The following is a 24481-nucleotide window of genomic DNA, read 5'->3' as shown; positions in this document are numbered from 1 at the left end:
TATATCTAGAAGTTACTAAATTGCACATACCCTTTGACCCAGTTTGACCACTAGTACCTACAAAGACGTCAAAGAAAGAAGAAGAGAATATATGAACAAAACTGCTTGTAGTCATTCTTTTTGTGGTAACCCCAAATTGGAAACTAAGGATATGTTCTCTAATTAGGGAATGATAAAACAAATTTTAGAGTACAAATATAAAGAAATATTACTGTGCCATAAGAAATAATAAAATGATCAGTTTCAAAGGAAACTTGAGAAGTCTTCTGTGAAGTTATATGGAGTAAATAAGTGGAAATAGAACAATTAATCTGAGAAGGATTCTGGGAAGATGGCAGAGTAGGTCAGAAAATTCCAAGCTCTCCAGATTTCCTCCACAAAAAAGACAAAGTAGTGCCTCAGGGCAAACATAGAAAGGTAAAAGTTAACAGGATTTGAGATAGAATAATGGTCCTCCTGGGACAACTAGCCGAAGATCTGAGGTTTGGTCTCTGTGAAACACTGCCAGGCTAGTTCCACTGAAACAGCAAGTGGTGAGCTCTAGGGCTACCTGGGTTGGGAAATAGCCTTGGCACCAGCCACAGGAATTTTCACCTCCTGGACAGTGTGGGGAGTCAGATGTCTGAGCAGGGAAGATTGAGGGAACCTCTGCTGATAAGGGACACCAAGCCCAGCCTTGCTGCCAAGAAACAACCCTGGGCAAGAAGGAACCAGCACATACCTGGTGAGTGCAGAGGCAGTGGAGCAGGGAAACTGCTGACTGCAGGTGCTTACAGGAGGACAGAGTTCTTAGTTTCCATTTCAGGCCAGAGAGAAGAGCTGAAGGGGGATCTGAGGCTAGAGACATCATCTCCCATACCCCAGGACTAAAGGTGATTACAATAACAAGGTACTATAAATGAAAGAAAAAAAGAACAGGCAAAAGAGAAAAATCCAACTATAGAAAGTTACTATGGGAATAGAGAAGACCAGAGTCCATCTTCAGAGCAGGACATCAAAGGAAAAAAAAAAACCTTTTCTACCCCAAAGAGTAATGTCAGATGGTCACTTGTCCAAAAAGAATTCGTAGAAGAACTTTTAAAAATTAAATGAGAGAGATTGATGGGAAAAAAAATGAAACAATCCAAGAAAAACAAGATTATGAAAAGAAAATCAACCAACTGGAAAAGGAGATTCAGAATTTTAAGGAAGAAAATGACTCCTTGAAAATTAGAATTGGATAAGGGGAATTCAGTGATGTTATGAGACCAAGAAATAACAAAACAAAATATAAAGAATGAAAAAATAAAAGAGAAAGTGAAACATCTCATAAGAAAAATAACTAATCTGGAGAACAGATTAAGAAGAGAAAACTTAAGAATAATAGGACTACCTGAAAGCTACTATCAAAAAAGAATTTTGATACAATAATACAAGAAGTAATTAAAGAAAATTGTCCTGAAGTGTTAGAATAAGAAGGGAAAGTAGAAATAGAAAAAAATTCACTGATCACCACCTGAAAGAGATCCTATGAGGAAAACCTATAAGAATATCATAGTCAAATTCTGAAACCCTGAGATCAATGATAAAATATTATGAGCAAGAAGAAAAAAAATAATTTAAATTTTGTGGTGCTACAATTAGAATCACACAAGACCTAGCAGCAGCTACACTAAAAGACCACAGGTCTTAGAACACTATATATTGAAAAGCAAAAAACTCAAGTTGCAGCAAAAATATCATACTCAGCAAAGTTGAGCATAAATATGAACAAAAAAATGGCTATTCAATTAATTGCAAGACTTTCAGAATTTTGTTGCAAAAAGACTTGAAATGAATAGAAAATTTGACATACACAATCCAAGGAAATTATAAGGCAAATGTCAAAGACTAATTAAGGGATTCAATAAGGACAGACTGTTTACTTTTTGTATGAGGAAATGTAAATTGTATGTCTAAGATTATTATTAGTAATTGGGTAGTTCAAAAGAAAGACTGTCATAGAGCTGAGTATGATAGGATTCTAAAAAATAAACCATCTAGGAAAAGGTAAAAAGAATAATTACCTTATACAAATGAGGTGTAAGAGGAAGAAATGACAGAGGAATTAGATGGGGGAGGAGAACTGGTAGTTCTGGAAATGTGCTTTTGTCAGGAATGGGTTCAAGAGGGAACAACACACACACATATGTATATATCTAGAAGGGTATAAAAATCTTCTAAATTCAGAAAGAGATAAGCCTCTAAGGGTATATGGAGTGCGGAGAGGATAAGGGAGGAATTTTAGGGTGGGGGGAGAGAATAAGGGAGGATTTTTGATGGGATGGTAGGTGGTGGGAGGAAAAGGTAGCATGTAGAAGTAAAGTAGAGGAGTCAGGAAAGATAGGAAATAAGAGATAGAAACAAATATAAGATAAAGTTCAGAAGTAGAATTTATTCATAAAAAAAAGCAGGGATAGTAATCATGATCTCAGACAAAGTTAAAGCTAAAACAGATTTAATCCAAAGAGCAAAATAGGGAAATTGCACTATATGTCAGCCATATTAATCAATATCGTTTTAGACTATTTAAAATAACTAGACAGTATAAGGTTGGAATACTGCTGTGGTGGAGGAAATGATGAGTTGGAAGATTTAGAAAAATATGGAAAGACTTGGACTTACTAAGAAAGATGTTATCCACCCTCAGAGAAACAGAGGACAAACAGGTATAATGTGATCTTGCATAGTTTCCATTCCAGGAAATATATACATAGATGCGTATGAATGTATATGTCTATATATGAATATGATTATACCTATTTAAATATTTGTACATGTGTGTAAGTGTATGTATGCATGTGTATATGTATGAATATATGTTTGTGTGTGTATATATATGTACGTGTATATATAATTGTACATAAGTGTGTGTGTGTATTTGCACTTGATTGTAGCCTTCTTGGGGGAGTGGGAGACGAATGAGGGAAAAATGAACAAAGTAAAAAGTACACAGCAGAGAAAAAAAGAAAACTTACAAAGAAGCAAAGATAAGATGGATAGCTTGGAACACAATGTGGAGTATTTATCTTTCTTTTGAAATGAAAATTTATTGCTATGTATTCTGAATCCTCTCTTACATTCTGCTGTGCACATGGCAATGCTTTCTTTTCTTTTCTTATTTTGTATTTAAGCTTATATTTCCTTTTCTTTTCTTGTGTATTTAAGTTTAAAATAAAAAGTAAAATAATAAAAATTTTTAAAAATGAAAATTTTCCAAGAACAATTTGTCCAATGACAACAACGTTATTAAGAAAGAAACTTTGAAAAACTTTAGACTTTTGACCAATGCAAATGATAAACCTTGAATCTGAAAGAATATGGATGAAATATGCCACTGACAGAGGAAAGAAGAACTTACGCCCAAAGAGGCATACATTTTTGGACATGGCTAATGTGGGAATTTGTTTCTCCAGACTACCTATATGCATTGAGGGCTTAATTTTCAAGTTTGTGTTTTTATTTGCTCAAGAAGAAAGAGTAATGAGAGGGATGGATTAACAAAAAATGCTTCTTAATAGAAAAAATGAAACAAACTAACAAAAAGAAGCACACAAGGTCATAACTTGGTCCATTATGATTCCAATATTCATTTAACTAAGATTAGTTAGAGAGAGAAATAAACAATAGCACCATGTATTCATGGACACATGGTAACTGGGTACGGGAGCCACCCAGAGGCTTACCCATATTGACTCCTTCTCACAAGAGTGCTGCCAAGGATAGAGAACATGTAGATTTCATCTGATTATGAATTTTGTATATATGCTCATTTCTAGATTCCCCAGTTAATTAAAAAAAATCTTTCTTTTTAAAATTATTACATAGTAAGTTGACAAAAAACATTCAGAGAATACTTGTGTGTGCTATGAAGAGGAGAGGTAAAGGGCAACCCTACATTATGCTCTTCTAGCATCAGGTTTATCAAACCATTATGGGACATGGATTGATATCAGAAAGGGCATATTGCTTGCACTCCAAGGTGTGGACCCTTATTGGCCATTGTCTTGCTTTACCCACAAAAGAAGGAAAAGAATATCCCTTTCCGTTTCCTAGGTTATCAGGGAAGATGAAGTATTCCTAAAAGAATAAAATAAAAATAAAAAGTAATCAATGCAAAAAAAAACCAAAAAAAAACCAGAAGTAAAAGGAATTGAAGGATCAGAGGAAAATCCAATCTATTCCCAGCCCTGCCAAGGTCACCTGTGTGACCTTGGGTATATCATTTGACCTCTCTGGGCTACAGTTTCCTCATCTATAACATAAGAGGCTTGAACTAGATGGACAAATCTGTCATGCTTCAGTCCTATGTTAGGAGGTTGATAGGAAGAAGAATGTCACACAGAGAAGAAAATGAAGAATAAGACTCTCTGAAAACTTAGAACTAAAAATAAATAAGTACTTCTTCCTGATAAGTAGCAGAATTGCCTGAAACTGAAGTAGCCATAATGTGACTCCACAGATGTTTTCAAGTGAGAGGTCATACAGTCAGAGTCAGAGGAAGAGCAGGTGATGTAAATTGTCTGCTGAGACATACTGAAGCTGCCAAACTGATATCAGTAGAAAGGTCTGTTGCCTTCCTGAGGTATTTATCCAGGATGTAACAGAGGACTTCCCAAGACTCACCAAACTAAATGACTACTACCCAATTCTGGTCAGTGACATGACCATAAATGATGCTCACAGCAGGCACCTATGAAGCACAGGTATAGATTATGAAGACCTGAACAGGAAAACCTTAAGGGGAACAGGAGGTGTTTTCATCATTGTTGATAATCAAGGGCAAAGGTGTTAGAAGAGAAGGGCTGATTTGGGATGTGAACAGTTGGCTAAGAAAATGATGTCTGAGAATGAGATTGGATATTTGGAGCATTGCTTAAAATACAGGAGTCACATGCTCTTTGGCTGGAGATGGATTGCATTTTACAGAATCGCAGACTTTTCAGAGTTGAAAAGAACTGAAGAGTCAATTTCAAATAGTATCACCCATAATAACATAGCTGTCACCCAACTTCTGTTAAAGACCTCTAGTAAAGGGAAATCCACTACTTCTCAAGGCACTCCATTCTATTTTTGTACAACTATAATTGCTAGGAAGTTATTCTTGACACCAAGCCCAAATTTATCTCTTTTCAACATCTACACAATGTTTCCAAATTTCTGCCATTATAAAATCCAATAAAAATATATCTTCTTACGGTCATGCAAATCTCATCAAAATGACTTTAAATGGAAAATAAAGGAGAATGAAGAAAATTGTCTACATATACCCACCAAACTAGAGAGATGGTTTAAAAAATAAGCTACAATGTGGGGAGAACGATGGTGAAGCCACCTAGAAATTCTCAGGGAACAAAACTCAAGAAAAACGGCAGCAACAAAATTCATGGCTTTAACTATCTGCATATGAATTCACAAAGTATGGATAACAAATTAGAAAAAGAGAGATCGTTCCAATCAATCCTCCACCTTGCTGCCCATGTAGGTAGGACCACATCAGTCCTCTGTTTGAAAAGTTCTTGTATCTCTGTTGTCTTTGGAATAAAATACAAGTCTTCTGGCATTGAAAGTCCTTCAAATTCTTGCTCTAACATAGCTTTTAATGTGATTACACAGTATTCATCCTCTTGTACTCTACGTCCTAACCAAGCTGCTGTTCCTCCACGTGATACTCCATCTCCCAATACTGTGCCCTTGTATATGCTTTGTCCAACATTTCTCTAATACTCTTTTTCTTTACTTCTGCTTCTTCAAGTCCCCACCTCCCTTCAAGGCTCTACTCAGGTGCCAGCTTCTGCAAGAAGTCTTTCCTGATTGCCCCAGCTGTTAATGTTTCCCTTCCCCCGTTACCTTGATTATGTATATGTATACATATATGTACATATATATCATGTATATGTATGTATATTTGTATACAAACGTATATCATGTGTGTATATCTATCTATCTATGCAAACTGTGGTCACCATGAGCCAGTATGTCTACAAGGCAGGTTATGCCAGGCACAACCTATATCTAGTATATACATATATATATGTATGTACATATGTGTATATGTGTTTGTGTACATATATATGTATATATCTATAAAAGTGTGCATACATGTGTATACAAACACACATACAATCATCACCATTAGCCAGTATGTCTTCAAAACAGGTTATACCAGGCATAATCTAATTTGATTTTTTTAAAACAAGGATATGGGACTGGTAGATAGGGAAATGCTATATCTATAATTGTGAGCTGATGAAAACTTGTCTGATTGGTGTGGCCTCTGCCCCCAGGATGCAATTATGTTAAGATTCAGATGACCAGAGACTTGTTTCCCCAACCATTTGCTTGCTATGACAGAGAGTAAAGTTTCTGGCTCTCTGCCCTCATTCTTCATCCCTTATTGATCAACTCAAAAAATACTCTGAGTTCAGTGATTTAGACTACTCCTGCTACCTTGCCCCATGGCTGATGGGCCAGTTTCCCATTAGTGCAAGGTCAATATTGGTCTATAATTTTACATAAGCTTGAGACCTGAGCGCCTTGGGGACTACGAATCAGAGTGTGCAACCTGTTTCATGTCTGAGCCATTGGTTTGCTGATAAAGCTTGGCACAGTGTGATGGGGAGTACAGGGGCATGCTCGTCTCCATTAGCACTTATACACACATACCTACATGTATGTGTATATGTATATATGTGTATGTATACTAGATATAGATTGTGGCTGGCATAACCTGTCTTATAAACATACTGACTCATGGTAATCATTGCTTCCATAGAAATATATAGATAGATATATACACATGCATATATGTCTGTATACACACACATGTATATATAAATACATATATACATACATATGTGTTTTATACACACACACACTCAAGGTAATAGGGGGAGGAAAATACTAATATCTGGGGTTCTTGTAGCATTCCTGTAGCTACCATTCCTGTGTGACAGCATTGTTCTTTGGGAACAGTTCCTTCCCTTTTTGCCCTGGAATAGTTTGCATAGATCTTAGCAGAGCATTTGAAAAGATTTTTCATTCTCTTGTGGAAAAGATGGAAAGAGGTGAGGTAGAAAACAACATTTATCTGAATTGTAAAAGACACAAAGTTAAGAGATATAGTGAGTCTTTGGATGTTAAATCAAGACCTGAAAAGATCTTGGCAGACCAGAACATTGGACTTAGTCTAATGCAGTGAAATTTTACAGCAAAAAAATGTAAATTACATGTAAATTGACAAAATTAGCTTCATAAGTCCAAGATAGAAGAGTCACTTCTAGACAGCAATTCTTCTGAAAAATATCTGAAGGTTTTAATGAACTTTAAGGTCATGTATCAACAGTATGATATGGTAGCCAAAAAAGCTAACATAACCTTAACTTTCATTATGAAGTATAATACATACGGCTAAAGAGGTAATAACCCTACTTGCCTTGAAATCATGTTCTGTGTGCCATATTTGAGAAAGGTCATTGAAAGATGAAGAGAGTTCAAAGGAAAACAAACAAGATACCATATAAGTAACCATAGACATTTAGTCTGCAAAAGACTTTGTGTGGAGGTACTTTCTTCTACTATTTGAATGACTATCAAGAAAAACAGAAGTTAGACTTGCTCTGCTTAATATCTTTGTAATGAATGGAAATTGCAGAGGCATTTATAGGACTAGTGAAAGGCAAAAACTTCCTAACAATTATAGCTAACAAAAAGTGGAATAACCTGCCTAGAAAGTACTAGTTTGCCACTTACAGGAAAGCTTTTTAAAAAACATGTCTACTGCCTTCTTTCATTTTGTCAAAATAATTATTTTAATGATTTTTAAAATTATACCGATAATTTCCCAATCTGCCTCCCCTCCCCCACCCAGCATATCATTGATATTGATCATTCCCTTGTAATATAAATGTAGTTAAATGATATAAAATATACCAGCTATGTCTAAAACTATATGTCTCAGAGAACTGAGTCAAATTTATAAAAATACAAATCGTTCCCTAATTGAGAAATGGTCAAAGGATACGAACAGGTAGTTTTCAGACAGAGAAATCAAGGCTATCTGTAGTCATAGGAAAAATGCTCTAAATCACTATTTATTAGAGAAGTGCAAATTAAAACAACCCTGAAGTACCACCTCCCACCTATCACATTGGCTAATATGACAAAAAAGGAAAATGATAAAAATTGGAGGGGATGTCGAAAAATTAGGACCCCTAATGCACAGTGGTAGAGTTATAAACTGATCCCATCATTTCTGCAGAGCAATTTGAAACTATGCCCAAAGGGCTATAAAACTGTACATACCCTTTGATCCAGCAAGGTCACTGCTAAGGCTGTATCCCAAAGACATTAAAAAAAGGCAGGAGGAGGGACCTATCTGTACAAAAATATTTATAGCAGCTTTTTTTGTGGTGGCTAAAAATTGGAAATTGAAGGTATGCCCATTAATTGGGGAAAGGCTCCAAGTGATAAAGGGTCAAAGGATGTGAACAGGCAGTTTTCAGAAGAAGAAATTAAAGCTATCTATAGTCATATGAAAAAAATGCTCTAAATCACTATTTATTAGAGAGATGCAAATCCAAACAACTCTGAAGTACCACATCACACCTATCAGATTGGCTAACATGACAAACAAAAAGATGATAAATGTTGGAGAAGATGTAGGAGAGTTGGAACGCTAATTGTCCATTATCTGGAACCCTGGCAAACATGCCATCATGAAATTGATGCACAATACTGATGAACTTCTCTGGGCAACCAAATTTTGACATAATTTTCCATAAACCGTCATGACTAACAGTGTCAAAGGCCTTGGTCAGATCTACAAATGTTGTATAGAGAACTCTGTTCTGCTCCTGGCATTTCTCCTGGAGTTGTCAGGCAGAAAACACTATATTGACTGTTCCTTGGCCCTCTCTAAAGTCACACAGGCCCTCAGGTAGATGACCATCTTCTAAGTAAAGGATCAGCCTATTAAGGAGAACTCGGGCAAGAATCTTGCCAGCTATGACTAAGAGAGAGACCCCCTTGTGATTGTTCAGGACAATCTATTTTCTTTACCTTTATAGAGAAGGACAATGGAGGCATCCTTGAACTCCTGGGGGATAACTTCCTCTTGCCATATAACCTGGAAAATTTCAGTCAGCTTTGGTATGATCAATGGACTCCCTACCTTATAAATCTCAGCTGGAATAGAATCAGCATCAGGTGCTTTGCCACATGAAAGGAGCCTACTGGCATTCAAAACCTCTTCTTCAGTTGGAGTTTCAGCTAGGGAAGGATTGACTTCAACCTGAGGTAAATTATCAATGGCCTCAGCATTGATTGATGATGGTCTGTTGAGGACACTATGGAACTGTTCAGCCCATCTCTCTATGATCATGTCCTTATCATTATTCAATGTTTTGTAGTTGTGATGAACCATAGGTTTTTGGTCCATAAACAGCCTTCAGGGAATCATAAAAGCACTTTGGATTGTTACTATCAGCATAAGGCTGAATTTCATCATTTTTACTGAGCTAGGAATCCTGCATCTCTCTAAAGCTTTGTTTTCTGATGGAATTAAATGCTATCTTCTTAGAGATGGATGAACTATCCTGCTGGTAAATGCTGTGGAGTTCTTGTTTTTCATTTAGTAGCTTCTGAATTTTCCCATAATTTTCATCAAAATAGTCTTGGTGTTCACAAATGTTCTAACCCAGATGAGCAAATGCAGTGTTGTACACCAAATCTCTGAAAGCTACACACTCCTTTTCTGCTCCACTGTTGCAAACTGTGTGTTGGCTCAACTTTACCTCCAAGTTAGAGGGAATTAAAATTCTTCTCTGAGAGTGAACAATAGTTGGCAACAGTGGGGTATGCTGAAATACAGACTATATGAAGTAATGTACAATGTGCAAACTTGTTTTCTATACATGACATTTTAACACTTATTCCCATGCCTTTCTATAGACCATTCTCCCTTGCGACATAGGAATATACTCCCTCCTCCTCACCTCTAACTTGTGTATTTATTCAAGATTCAGCTTGAGGGCTGCTGCTTGCTCCCCAGAGATTACTGATATCCCTCATCTACACATTATTTTTGTTTTGTTTTTCTTCTTCTGTGTACATGTTGCTTTATTCACAGTAGACTACAAAGATCATTTCCATAGGCATGAGTAGAAGGTTCTGAGCTGGTGTCTCTGGTCCCAGGATACTCTCTGGGCAGGACAGATGGTCCTTCCTTTTCAGTGAAAATAAAAAAAGCTCACACGTGGCATATATGTGACTATTTTGGTTTTGTATTTGTATGCACAGCGCCTAGCATGGTATGTGGCATGTAGTAGGCATAATGAATGATTCTTGATTGAGTATGTATTTTTGTATATGTGAGATATTTATTTTACCTAAAAAGTCTTTTACCTTCTTGGGAGTATGTTCCCTTTAGTGATATCAGTGTGTGTGTGTGTGTGTATGTGTGTGTGTGTGTGTGTATGTGTATGTGTATGTGTATGTATATATGTATATATATGTATGTATATGTGTGTGTATGTATATATGTTTGTATATTTATGTATATATATATATATAACCTAGTGATTTTCTTGTATGTTTCCAAATTATTCAACAAAACCATTTAACCAATCATAGCTCCCCTAACAGTACATTAGTGTGCCTGTCTTCATATAAGCCCTCCAAATTTTATCATTTTCATCTTTTGTTATTCTTTGTCAATCTGATGGGTATGAGGTGAAACTGCAAAGTTGTTTTAATTTCTTTTATTATTAATGATTTGGAGTTGTTCAGTTGTTTTTCAGTTGTGTCTGACTCTTCATGATCCCATTTGGGGTTTTCTTGGCAAATATACTGAAGCGGTTTGTCATTTCTTTCTCCAGTTCATTTTATAGATAAGGAAACTGAGGCAAACAAAGTAAATTGACTTGGCCAGGGTCACACAGCTAGTGTCTGTGGTCAGATATGAACTCAGGAAGTGAGTCTTCCTGATTCCAGACCTGTCACTCTATCCATTGTACCACCTAGCTGCTGATTTGGAGTAGTATTTCACAATGTCAACAATTTGTATTTCTTCTTTTGAAAAGTAAATGTTTATACCTTTTGACTATTTATCTGTTTACATATGTAAATCAATTCTTTGTGTATCTTTGACACCATTTTTAATCAGATATTTAATGTGGAAATTTATTTCCCAATCTTTTCATATTGTAGTTGCATTGTTTTTGTTCATGCAAAAAAAAGTTTTAATTTTATGGTACCTAACTCATTAAAACATGTAGAAGTGATCAAATATAATTGAAATTATGTGTTTCATTTTTTTTTCTGATCACCTCTCTGTCAGTCATGAAATCTTACTCAGGGTTGGAGCAGGGAGACATTGACAAGAGACAGACTGATGTGGAAAGTATTCCTTTTCATCTTTTAGAAAAACTTTTTTGCATATGCCCTTTTATATTTAAGCTGTATATGTGTTTGGACAAACTGAGAGAGGGGTGGAGAAAGGATCTCATACACACACACACACACACACACATACACACACACACACAGATTTGTTATTTGTTGAACACTTGCACATTCTATATTAGATTCCTCTATTACTCTCTTACCTACCTCCTTACTGTCTTTCGACTGAGAGCTTCCAGAGCTGCTGATGCTTCTGGTCACCTTCAAAGCCCACCATGACTATTGTTTCTGCCGCTCTTCAGGGCTGCTTTCCACCCCACTGTCACAGACCTCTCATGCCCATCTGCTAAGTGTCTAAAGCTGGAAAAATGTCTCACTCTGGACTTTTTTTTGGCTCTGCTCTTCCAAAGCAGATTTTTTTGATTTTGGAGTTATTATAAAGTTGGATAATGTTGAAAGAGTTCAGTTGGGTTGCTACCTATATCTTTCTGGTCTATCTCCCACTTCCCCCAGAAATAAGGGAGTGTACTTTCTACTCTTGTCAGTGCCTCCCACTGAGAATTGTGGTATATAAGGGGTACTGTAATTCTGGTCTTTTAACCTGCTTCTAATATACCTAACTACTTTATATCTAACTCATAGCTCCCCTTCTTGTCTACAAAGATATCATCTGAGATGGGGCAGCTAAGTGGTGCAGTAGATAGAGCGCTAGTGTAGGAGTCAGGAGGACCTGAGTTCAAATCTCACCTCAGACATTTGACACTCACTAGCTGTGTGACCTTGGGCAAGTCACTTAACCCCAATTGCCTCATCCTGGGTCATCTCCAGTCAAGTGGCTCTGGAGGAGAAGTGAGGCTGGTGACCTGTACAGCCCTCCCTCACTCAAAGTCAAGTGCAAGTCATGTCATTATTTCTCTGATGACATGGTCTTCTTCGGCAACGAAGGATGAACTAATCTGTTCTACTGGCCAACTTTTCTGTGTCTAATAAATATAAAATAGTGTTGATGATAATGGATTTATAATTTACCTTATGATCTGGTAATGCTGGTAATGACCACAAGGAGTTCCTTTCGTTCCTATTTTTTTCATGATTTCCCTTAAGATATTTTGACTTTTTGTTTCTCCAAGCAAATTATGTTGTCATTTTATGTATCTAATTATAAATATTTATATAATGTTTAATTATAAAATTTTGGTTTTATAAAGCAACTCCATCATTGTTTAATTACTGTGATATTAAAGCTATAAATTAATTTAACTTGTAAAGAACTTTTATTATATTAACCTGGTCCAATCATGCACAATGAATGCCTCTCAAATTATTTGCATCTTTTTGTATTCACAAAAGAATAATTTATATAATTAGAATTTATATATGTCCTGAGTGTATTTCCGTAGGTTGAATCTAAGTCTTTTGCTGGATTTTACATAATAGTACCAAAAGGCTAATAATTTTTGTGGATTTATTTTATATCCTGTTACTTTATTGAAGTTATTAATATTTCTTATTATATTTTCATTGAGACTTTGTGTTTTTCTATGTAAGCCATCATTTTATTTAGAAATTTATCATTTTGCCTATTCTTGTTCAAGGTCATCCCAATTTCTTTTTTTTCTTAGTGTTATAGCTAGTATTTCTAGATTTATAATAATGAAGTGATAATTGATATTCTTATTTCACTTTCTTATCTTAATGGGAAAGCTTCTACATGACAATTAATGATAACTCTTGACTTTAGATAGATAATGTTGATTATAAGAAGGAAATGTTTTAATATTTTTGTATTGTTAACGTGTGGTAGTTTCCCAAAGTTTTTTAATTGCTTCTGTAGATATCATCATTATTTTGATACTTACTTTTTATTGTTGTGATTTATTATTTTAATAGCTTTCCTAATATGGAACCTTCCCTGAAGTCCTGATACAAGTCCAACTTGGTCACAGCAATTAATTGCTTTAATATATTGCTATAGCTTCTTTGCCAATATTTTCCCCAATATTTTACATCTTTATTCATTAATAATATTAGTTTTCTTTTTTGGCTTTATTTCTCCTTGGTTTGAGCATCAGGGCCATATTTGTCACATAGATGAAGTTAGGTAAGATAATTTATTTTATGAACAGTTTATATAACATATAGCTTCATTGTTCTTCAAATGCTTAAAAATATTCACTTATTAATCCATCTGGGCCTGGACTTCTTCCCCTTTGGGAATTTATTTATGGCTTTTCAATTTATCTCTCTGAGATCAGTTTATTTAACATCTAGCTGTCCTATTTTGTTAGTCTGGGGCATTTTTATTTGTTATTTCTCCCCATGTCATTGAAATTTTTAATGTTTTCTGCATTAATTGGTATAAGAAATTCTATGAACTCCCCTTATGTGTATGTATATATATGTATGTATGTATACATGCATGTATGTGTGTCTTGAAGTTCCATCCCAATTCTTCAATATGTGTATTTAATAAATTAGGAAAGTTTCATTTCCAATAATAGTTACTCATATTTCTTTGCCAAACAATCAACAAGTATTTATTAAACACGTAGTATGTGACACTATAATAGGCTCTGCTGATACAAATACACTGAATAAAATAATTCCTACTCCCAAGGAACTTAAGTTCCACTGGGAAAGACAACAAGTAAGTATGTAGTTAATGAATAAATTTAGAGAAAATAAATACATATTAATCAACTACAGGCTATTTTGGAAGTAAAGACATCGGTAATTGGGGACATCAGGAAAGACTTCTTGTAAAAGTTGATGCTTAAAAATTTTCCAAAAAAAAAAGCTAGCGCTTGAACTGTATCTGGAAGGATTCTGTTGATGGAAGGGAGAAAAAAGTAAGTACATTCTAGGAATTGGGGATAGGCAGTATAAAAGCGGAGATGGAAGATGGAGTACTGGTTGTGAGGAATTGAGAAAAAAGATAGCTTGACTGGATTGCAGGATGAAAGAGAATTGAATGATGTACATTGAAGCTAGAAAGATAAATTGACTCAAGGTTGTGAAAGGCTTTATAAGCTAAACAAAAGAGTTTGTATTTTATACAAAAGGCAATGGGGGCGGCACTTGACATCCACTGGGGAGTGATGTGATTACAAGTCACTTTGACAGCATGGTGGAGAATGACCTGGAAGTGAGAGACTTAAGAGGGGGATCAATTAAGAAGCTATTGTAATAAAGCAAAAGGTGATAAGGGCCAGAACTAATGAGGATCTTACTTTATGAGTGAAAGAAGGGATGGAATGTGATTTTGCGGAGCTAGAAATGGTAAGATTCAGTCAACTTCTAATTAGCCACTGGTGTGACAGTAACACTTTTATTTTAATATCATTCTAATTCTAAGACATTTGTGACTTAGAGATATGATATCTAAAATGACAGTTTCCTAATGCTTTCTAACCTGTCTCTGTTTAAAGAAAGTTTTAGGTAACATTTGTAAGTATCAGAGAAAGAAAATCAAGGTATGTGCCAATATGGCTTAATATTTCTAATACTAATAATTAAGTAATTAACATTGTTCTGCATTAATACTCTGACTAGATGAGCAACCTTATTCCTCCTGAATCATTTTCTTCCAGGAATCAATGAGTTCCTTCCCACACATCTATATGGGTAATTTATTTTTGAATAGGAGATAGTGAGAGTGCCTTCCAGGAAATGAATAGGATATTTGCCCTGAAGTGTATCCTAGTCTAATATCTTGAGGAGATAACTCCTAGATGGGTCAATAAGATTACTTTAGAAGTAGGAAAAGACAAGATTTTATCTAGACCAGAAGTACTTTAGTTGTTGCATATTGCCATTTTTAAAACTTTTGTCCTACCCTATCGCCTTTCAAACTTAGAAGTAAGGAAAGAGTTTTTATTAGGATAAGGAGGAATCATAATTTTCAGTTTTACAAATAAGAGATTTTTAAAATATGCTTTCATATCTTAAACCTGGAATACTCAAAGAAGGGTGGTACTTTTCAAAAAAAAATAGGGAAGTTTAGAAGAGGAGTGTTGTGGTGAACTTGGGGTTCTATTTTGGTTCTACTTCGAATTTGAAATGTTTCACAATGGCAGTTGAATTTAAAATGTTTAAAAAGGGAGCACCATATTTGAAATGTCCAGCAGGCAAAGACCCATATGGGCCTGAAGTTCAGAGGAGATATAAGGATAATTATGGAAGCAATTCAGTTTCCTGGCATGGCATTGGTAAACTGTTCATGTTTCACAGGCATACAACAATGAGGTCAGCATAATGGCTCTAAAGACCTTCAGTTTGGTAGTTAGTCTAATACCTCTTCTCTCCCAAACTTTTCTTTGGAGTCTTCCAAACACTGAGCTAGCTCTGGCAATGTGGTGCATCAACCTCATTGTCAGTGTATACATCCCTGGAAAGTACACTACCAAGGTAAGTGAACTTATCCACATCCAGCATTCAAAACTTCTCCATTTGTTGTTAACTGATGGTTCCATGTATAGATGGTGTGGTGGTAGCTGATGGAGCACCTGGTGTTTTCTTGGTGTTAATTATTAGGCCAAAATTAGCACAGGCAGCAGAGAATTGACCCATACTTTGTTGCATCTCAGCTTCAGAGGCTGCACTGAGTGTACAATCATCTACAAACAGAAGATCATGCACTAACATTCCCTCCACTTTAGTCTTTGCTTGTATCCTTTTCAAATTGAAGAACTTAGGAAGATTTTGAGGATCACCTACCAGACATTGAAGTCCTTGCTCAAGCTGAACTGCCAAGCATTTAAACTATGCTTCAGCACAACTACAATGGGCTAGCCATGTTGTTCGAATGCAAAATACACGCTTGCCAAAAAGACTATTTTATGGAAAACTCACATGGGGCAGGAGATCACATGGTGGTCAGAAGAAGCAATACAAGGACACTCTCAAGGTCTCTCTCAAGAATTGTGGAATTGACTGTGCAACATGAGAGACACTGCACAGGACCGCCTAGCATGGCATGTGCACATCACAAAAGGTGCTGTGCTCTATGAGCAAAGCAGAATTGAGAATATGAGTACAAAGTAAATGTAGGTTGCGCAAATTTGGAGTATCCACCATAAATATTCATACAGACTACCTGTGCCCAGTCTGTGGTAGAGCATATCGAGCTCATATTGGTGTGATCAGCCATAGCTGGTCACACTGAAACTTCACTTTATCATGGTGATGTCATTTTGGTCCTCTTAGAAAATGAAGGATGACCACCAACCAAGGATAATTACATATGAATTCTGCTAACAACATAGAAAGATAATTAAATCCATGGAAACTGATGACAATACTAAAAGAAAGAATATATATGTGTGGTTGCAGTTTGTCCTTCCTTCTCGAAGAGGACCATGACTTCAAGGAGATGATGATATGACTTGCAATTGACTTTGATTTAAGTGAGGGAGGACTGTGCAAGGTCACCAGCCTCACTTTTTCCTCCAGAGCCATCTGGGTCCAGTGGCCAGATATTGATCAGGATGACTGGAGATGATCCAGGATGCAGTGGGAAAGATACAGACAGAGAGATAGAGAGAAATCCAGAAGAGAGCCTTGAGGAATACCCACAGTTAGGGGACACAGTATGGTTGATGAACCACCAAAGGAGATCGATAAGGAGTGATTAGACAGGTTGAAAGAGAGCCAGAATTGAGCGGTGACACAAAAGCCAGAGAATATTCAGGAGAAAATTGTGGTCAACGGTGCCAGCTGGAGTAAATAGATCTAGAAAGATGGGGACTCAAAAAAGCGCATAAAATTTAGTAATTAAGAGATCACTGGTAACTATAAGTTTGATTCCTTAATCAGTTATTACATTAAACAATATTTCTAATTATTTAGTACAATGTCTAGCCTATAGTAGGCTTTTAATAAATTATTATTTCCTGTTCCTTCCTAAGAACAAACAAGTAATAATAAAGTCACTGAATATACTATTTGTTAATGATTCAATTAATAATAGACATAGATACTTATTTCCAATATTTTATCTGTGAGAATGACTAGCCACTTCAAACTCTCACTGCTACTGCGGATGACTTGTCTTCTCTTTTGAGAATAGTCTCATACTATTTATCCAGCATAACAAATAACTGGCCAGAAAAATATTTGTTTTGAGACAGAAAAAATCCTCAAGATAAAGGTTATAAGTTTCATAAAGAATTTTCACTATTCTCAATCAATTTCTTAAGCACCTACTATGTGCCAGGCACTATGCTAAGAGCTGAGGATTCAAGAAGCAAAATATAGTTCCTGCTCTCAAGGAGTTTATAGTCTAATAGAAGAGACAACATGCCAACAAATATATACAAAACGAGTTATATAAAGAATGCATAGGAAATAATTAAGAGGATTTGGGAAAGACTTCCTGTAGAAGATGAGATTTTGGTTGGGATTTAAAGGAAGCCAGGCAGGATAGTAAGCAGAGTTGAAGAGGAAAAGTCTTCCAGGTTGGGGGTGGGGACTAGACTAGCCAGAGAAAACTTATTTTATTTGGTCTTTCTCTAGCTGTGACAGGAAAATAAGCTCTTCTGCATTGAATGGCAATGGTTACTCTTCAAGCTTTTCTGTGCTTAAAAGAGCCTGTAATAATTTCTCTAAAGAGACATTTGGAAACAGAGGTTACAAATACAGAACTAGACCAATGAGAGTTCAAAACAGGGAGAGAGGAAGACTCAGGTCCTGCCTCTGATAAATATTAGCAGTGTGATTGCAAGTAAGTCACTGCCTATATGTAAAAAATATTTGTAGCCACTCTTTTTGTGGTGCTAAAGAATTGGAAATTGAGGGATGTTTATCAATTGGGGAATGGCTGACCAAATTGTGGCATATGATTGTGATGGATTACTACTGTACTGTAAGAAATGATGAAGGGGGTGGTTTCAGAAAAAAAAAAAAAACATGGCAAGACTTATATGAACTGATGCAAATTGAAGTGAGAAGAATCAAGAGATCATTGTGCATCATAACAACAATGTTGTAGTAATGATCAAACTGTAAAAGACTTGGCTATTCTGATCGATACAATGGTCCATGATGATTCCAAAGGACTCATGATGAAAAAATGCTAGCCACCTCCAGAGAGAGAGAGAGAGAATGGGTGAATTCTGAGTGTAATTTAAAGTATAATTTTTTTTGCTCTTTTTTGTGATATGGCTAATGTGGAAATATGCTTTGCATAATTTTACATAGATAATTGATAGAACGTTGCTTGCCTTCTCAATGGGTGGGGATGAGGCAAGGAGGAGGGGGAGAATTTGGAACTCAAAATTTAAGAAGAGAAGTATGTTAAAAATAAATAATACACATTTTAAAAATTGAGAAGTAAATAAAAGTAAGTCACTATATCTCTTTGCTTCAAACAACTCCCTATGATAGGAGCTCCCAATTTTTATTGTTCCCCATATCTTTCACTTTTCAGTAAATTTTGCTATGCCACCAGTAAATATGAAAGGAAATAAATTCTAGATTTTTCATGCATACATGCATAAAAAATAAAATAGAGATTAACTTTTCTTCTCTAAGGGTACATAAAAAGTTTAGTAACTTTATTGACTAAATCACTTGGGAGTTTCTGGATTATCTCAATAGGATTATGGACATTTTGGACAATGGACTTGTACCCTTTGGGTTTAATGTAAACTACAATTTTAAAATCTCTGCTCCAAGATTTAAGTTAACGGTTGGTGAAAGAGTTAATAAGCTTTCCAAGGCATCTAATTTATTGTTAGGGAGTGAAATAGGTACTAGAAGAATGGAACTGAATAAGTGTCAACAATCTAACATAAAGGAGCAGGACAAAGATAAACTTGAAGTGCTTGCTCTCCCAGCATATTGTCAACCTAGTTAAAGAGATCTCAACTTTTCTATCTTCCTCCCTTTCTCATTAACACAAGTAACCAAGGGCTTCTTGGGATAGTGATGGTTTACATTTTCTTCTCTTGACAGAAGGGCCTTAATTTCTATTGCTTCCCCGCTAAGCTGTAACCCTATCTTCCACCTCTCAGTTCTATCATTTTTTAAAATTATCTTTCTAGGTGCTCAAGAACTAATAATATCTGGGATATTCTGGAATATTGGTTGCTGGTTATTGTAGCCTAATAAATGCTTGGAATATTGCTGTTTTTATATAATATAACAAGGCTTTGATTCAATTCAGCAATTTAATCAATTACTGACTAGGTTCAGGAACTATGCTAGATAATAAAGATGCAATGAAAAAAATTTCCCTGCCCTCTCAAGGCATCTGGAAATATCACTAAATATTCAATCAACACATGCTTATTAAATTTTTCTTTATGAATAAGTCTATTAAGTGCTGGGCACCTCCATCAATCAGTAAACATTTATTAAGTACCTACTGTGTAGCAGGCACTGTGCTAAACACTAGGGATACAAAAAAGAGGCAGGAGTTTACAGTATAATGGGGGAAACAACATGGAAACAATATATAAAAAGCATATATTTACATGTGTGTATATATATATACACACATGTATACATTATACATATAGATATACACAGAGAGAAAGACAGAGAGAGAGAGAGAGAGAGAGAGAGAGAGAGAGAGAGAGAGAGAGAGAGAGAGAGAGAATAGGAAATAACAGCAGGAAGGTTGAGGCTTGGCTGGGCAATATAATAAGGGGGCTAAAGATTCCAAGAGAGGAAGACAGTGTAGAGTTGAATTTGTTCCCCAAGGCATCAAGTTGGGGAAAAAAGTAAAGAGTGGCTAGTGCAGAGGAGATGGCCTGGTGGAGTATGTAATGGTCAGTGACAGGAAGTTACAGTGCAGTTTGAGCAAGGTTTTGAAAGCGAAAACAGAGAGAGAAGTGAAAAACCAAAAAGGCTATGACTGAATAAGGGGATTTTAGAATTCTTGAACACAAAGGTGGTACATTTGTGAGTGATGGTAAGACCAGGTGTATGATCATCTTTGTGTGTGACTGTGGTTGAGTGTAGCAATAGCTCATCCGGGAGGTGAGTGTGTTCAAGAACCGAGTAGTAGTTGTTTGTTCTGGAGGTGAGGCCATGCCATGCAAGTGAATTGGATTTAAGTGAGGCAAGGCTGTGCAAAGTCAGCAGCCTCACTTTCTCCTCTGGAGCCATATGGGTCCTGACTGGAGATGGCCCTGGGTGCATATGGATTCTTTCAAATACCCGATAACTCACTCCTGCAGTCCTGGAAGTATTTGTCCCAGGGTATTTGAAAAAGAATCCATGTATATGCTGAAGTCCCTTAGCCTGAGGGCAGGAATTGGGAAAGACCTCAAACTTGGTCCCCTCCATTCAGTCAGTTCCAGGATCTAATGAGAGGCAGAATCATCTAGCATAGGCGCCTCATATCTGCCTCAAAGTAGAATGAAATATAGCTTTAAAAGGTCAGTGGGCATGTATGAAGTTTGTGCCGCCAGATGGGATACAAAAAAGCAGTCATCTCTTATTATCAATCATTTATTAGTCACCTCTACGTGCCAGTCATTGTGCTGGGTGCTGGAGGTGAGTACAAACGACGAGGCTGGCACAGTGGTGAAACCTATGGCAAGGCAGTGCCCAGGCCTTCTCTGTCTCCACAACTGTCATTGTTGCCTGCGGCTCTGCGCAGAGACCTGCAAACGCTGCGGAAAGGGATGCTCACTCCCTTTTAAAGGGGAGGGTGGGCGGGAGAAGGGGCTATGAAACATTGTAGCGCAGCAGAGCACGCCCGAGAGCTAGCTCGGCCTCTCCTTGACAGCGCTTTGGGATAAGTCAAGGTTAATAGCCAGCAGGCCCGGCTTGGGACAGTCTCTCTGCAGTGCCGACTTGCAGTCTGAGCTCAGGGTCTCCAAGCTGCAGAGGCGACCGAGCGCGGAGGAGAGACCCCAGCGAGGGGTCAGTCCGGGCCCGCGTCCAGGACAAGCGCTCGAGTGCCAGTCTCCGCCCAATGCGCGTCTCCGGGTGGAGATCTGTGGGCTAAGGAGATGCCAGCCACGCCTCCACCCCTCGTTATCTGCCCGCCTCCCTCCTCCATCTTTCCTTTCCTTCCTCTGGGGCTCCCCTCTTCATTCTCTCCCGCCGAGCCTCTCATTGGCGCCAGAGCCCGGGTGACGCTACAGCTGGCGGGTGGGCCAGCCCCGGGCTGGGGTGTAAGTGTGTTAGTGTGGGGAGAGAGGAGGGCGCGGGGAGCTGGGCGGGTGGAGTCTGCGCGTGTCTGATGAAACCCAGCCCCTGGATTTCGTCCGACCTCCGATTTCATTCAGTGAAGCGCGGGGGCCTGGGAGGCGGTGCCTGGAGCTCGGAGGTGTAAAGAGAGGGAGCTGGGCAGCTGAGAGTAGACGGGGAAACTGCCGCGCGTGCCACGCAGCTCCGCTCCGCAGCAGAGGCAGCCACAGCGCGCACTGCCCGCCAGCATCCTCCTCGGGACACCCGCCCCGGTCACGCATCTTCCTCCTGGGGACCCCGTGACAGGCCACAGTGGCAACACCTCCATCCATCCATCCCTCCCAGGCTCTCCCCGCCCCGGCACGCCGCATCCCGCCTCCACCCAGGCGGGCTCCCTTGACAGCCGCCCTGCGCGGTGAGTGACCAGTGCCTCCGCTCTCCTTTCGGGCTGTTCTCCAGTCTGGGGTCACCTTGGTTGGGTGCCCAGGCACTGGCGGGGCTAGGGGATGGAGAAGGGCGCATATGTTGGAGCAGGAAGGGCCCCCGCCCGCCGGCTGGGGCTTTTGCATCCTCCGGAGGGAGGACCTGGGCGGTGGGACGGCTTCGGGGCCAGAGAGGTTTGGGTCCAGCACCCCGGGGTACGGGAACCATGGGGATGCGCGCTGGCTCCACATGCACTCCGTGCGCCGCGGAGTCCATTTTGCTTCCTTAAAGGAGCAGCGTGGTGTATGATGCAATATGTATACTAAGGAAGCGTGGACAGCCGGGCGCTTCACGGTGCCCTCCCCCTTTCCTCCGCGGGGTGGGTCCCCGCGACCCCCGGGAGCCGGGATGCGTAGGGAGCACGGAGGGTGGGCACCGTCCCCGGGCTGAACAGGTTAAAGGCATCACCAGACTGGTGTGGCTCTCGGGAGGGACCTTCCCTTACATGGCGCTCTGCACGGCTCACCCCGCCACGAGGCCCAGGGATGTGTCACCCAGCGCTGCTGCCGTGGCTCCCATTTCCTCCCTTTATTCTCTCCTTCTCCAGCCACCCGGGGTTATCCCGAATCAGGTGGGCGGCCTTCCGGAGGAGCTCCATACGGAACCCAACCCCAGCTGTCTCTGCATCCGCGGCCACCACCTGCACCTGGTCTCTAAGCCAAGGTCGCCCTGTGCCCCTCTCCATTTTGTTCCGTCCAGGAAGATCTCCCTAGGTGGGCTCATGGACTCTCTAGTTGGACTCCCAAAGGCCTACGTAGCTCTAACTTTCACGGCTGGTGGCGGGTGGGTGAGTGGGTAACCTGCCCCAACTTTACGTATCGTTCTCATTTTCTTTTATGCCCGATAAAACTCCACACACTCAAGTTAGATTATGATTAAAAAACTTGCCTGTGCAAAGGACGGGCCACCGTAATTACGGCTTTTGTTTTACTACTTCTATGAACAGCTTTAGTCTCTTCCCCTTTTCAGTGGGTGTGGAAGGTAGGAGTTTAACTTTATTTGATTAGGACAAGGAGCATGTGCTTTCTGTAAAAGAGCTACGTTTACTCATGAACTCACACTGCCATGCTTTCAGAAGTAGTAAAAGCCGGTGACTTGGGTTTGGTTTCCATGCGTAGGTAGAGGAGAAGGTTGTCCAGTTTTACATTTAACTTTTTACGACTGAAATACGACCTACATTGTTTTCCTTTTCATAATGTTTTCATGTGGAACTTTAATTAGTCGTTCCATTTTATCTTCAAGCATCTAGCCCAGTGTATTTGCTTAAATAATTGCAACTGTGCTCTGTTTATTCCCATGACATTTTCAGTTGGTCTCAGTGGAAAACAGCGTCGTCTTTATGGAAACACCCTTTTGTCATTAAAACAAAAGAGCTTAAAGAGTTTTCATTCTAGACCTGAAACTTGGTAGACAAAAAGGGCCAAATAAAACAAAATATTTTGAAGTTGAACCTGATTTGTCACAAGGTTATATTATCCACTAAAAAAAAAATAAGATAACAATTTGCAGATTAATCGAGGAAATTGTAAATGGAAATGTAATAATGACGGCATGAAAAGACATAGGACAGGTTTTGTTAAATAATGGGTCGTAGTTTAATTACCTGAAAAGTGGATCGCAATGGTATTTATTAAATGCCTGTCAAGCATTTGGTGCCCAGCTCCACGGAAAACAAACTTGAAAGACAGGTCAGGTCTCTGACCCTAGGAGCTTGAATTCTAAGAGAGACATATGTTAACTATTTGTAAAGAGGTCTCTCTACCAGTGATTAGGGGAGTGATAGGAGTTACTATCCGTAGTGTCTTAAATCAAGTACTTTGAAAATTAGTTTTGCCTATTTTTGAGATTCCAGATTTTTAAATGGATCATTTCTATACCATTCAATCCATCAAATGTCCTAGAAAGAATATGGGTTTATTTAATCCAGTGAAGAGTTTGAAATAGGAAGTGTGCCTGCTTAGACAGGAAAGTGAATCTCTTATCCATGGGCACTTTCCCTCATTTTAATCTTTGGATTTTTGTGTTAACCTATAACATAATAGAAAATTAGGATGTTAGAGACAATGAGAAACTCACTCTAGTCTCAGGGTCACATTTAATATTTCATTTATATTAGAACTTGACATTTTTTCCAGACTTATTTCCTGTTTTTGAGGAAAGTCAGCCTTACCTAGTTTATATTCCTTGCAATTTAGCAGGCAGTTATTGAGGTCCTACTGTCTGTTGGACACAGTGTTAGGGGCTAGGGCACTTGGGGGACTGGGGGTGGAAATGAAGTGTTCATTCTAAGAGAGCTAGACTTGATTTTTTAAATGTAGGTCCTTTTCCTCCAAGGCTAGCACTGTTTATGCACATTCTTCTTGAAGTCCTGGCACTCACTCTTTGCTGTGTTCTCACACCTTTTACCCCCTCAGCTTCTTCCTTGGTCCCAGGG

General features: G+C 38.4%; 1 protein-coding gene across 4 annotated transcripts in view; it reads left to right on the top strand.

Moving 5' to 3' along the window:
* The first annotated feature begins 21837 nt into the window (after positions 1-21837).
* SLC7A1 (solute carrier family 7 member 1) overlaps positions 21838-24481 on the top strand; it is a 70969-nt gene continuing 68325 nt past the window's right edge. For 2 of the 4 annotated variants that reach the window (XM_072611828.1, XM_072611827.1), the window contains exons 1-2: positions 21838-21979; positions 22595-22760. The gene's annotated coding sequence lies outside the window, so the exon portion shown is untranslated. The remainder of the gene's footprint in view (positions 21980-22594; positions 22761-24481) is intronic. The other 2 variants (XM_072611830.1, XM_072611831.1) reach the window with 1 other exon arrangement.

This window comes from Notamacropus eugenii, chromosome 5 (genome assembly GCF_028372415.1).
Source record: "Notamacropus eugenii isolate mMacEug1 chromosome 5, mMacEug1.pri_v2, whole genome shotgun sequence".
Taxonomy (NCBI): domain Eukaryota; kingdom Metazoa; phylum Chordata; class Mammalia; order Diprotodontia; family Macropodidae; genus Notamacropus; species Notamacropus eugenii.
Note: the sequence above shows the minus strand (reverse complement) of the source record. Positions and strands in the feature narration are given on the sequence as shown.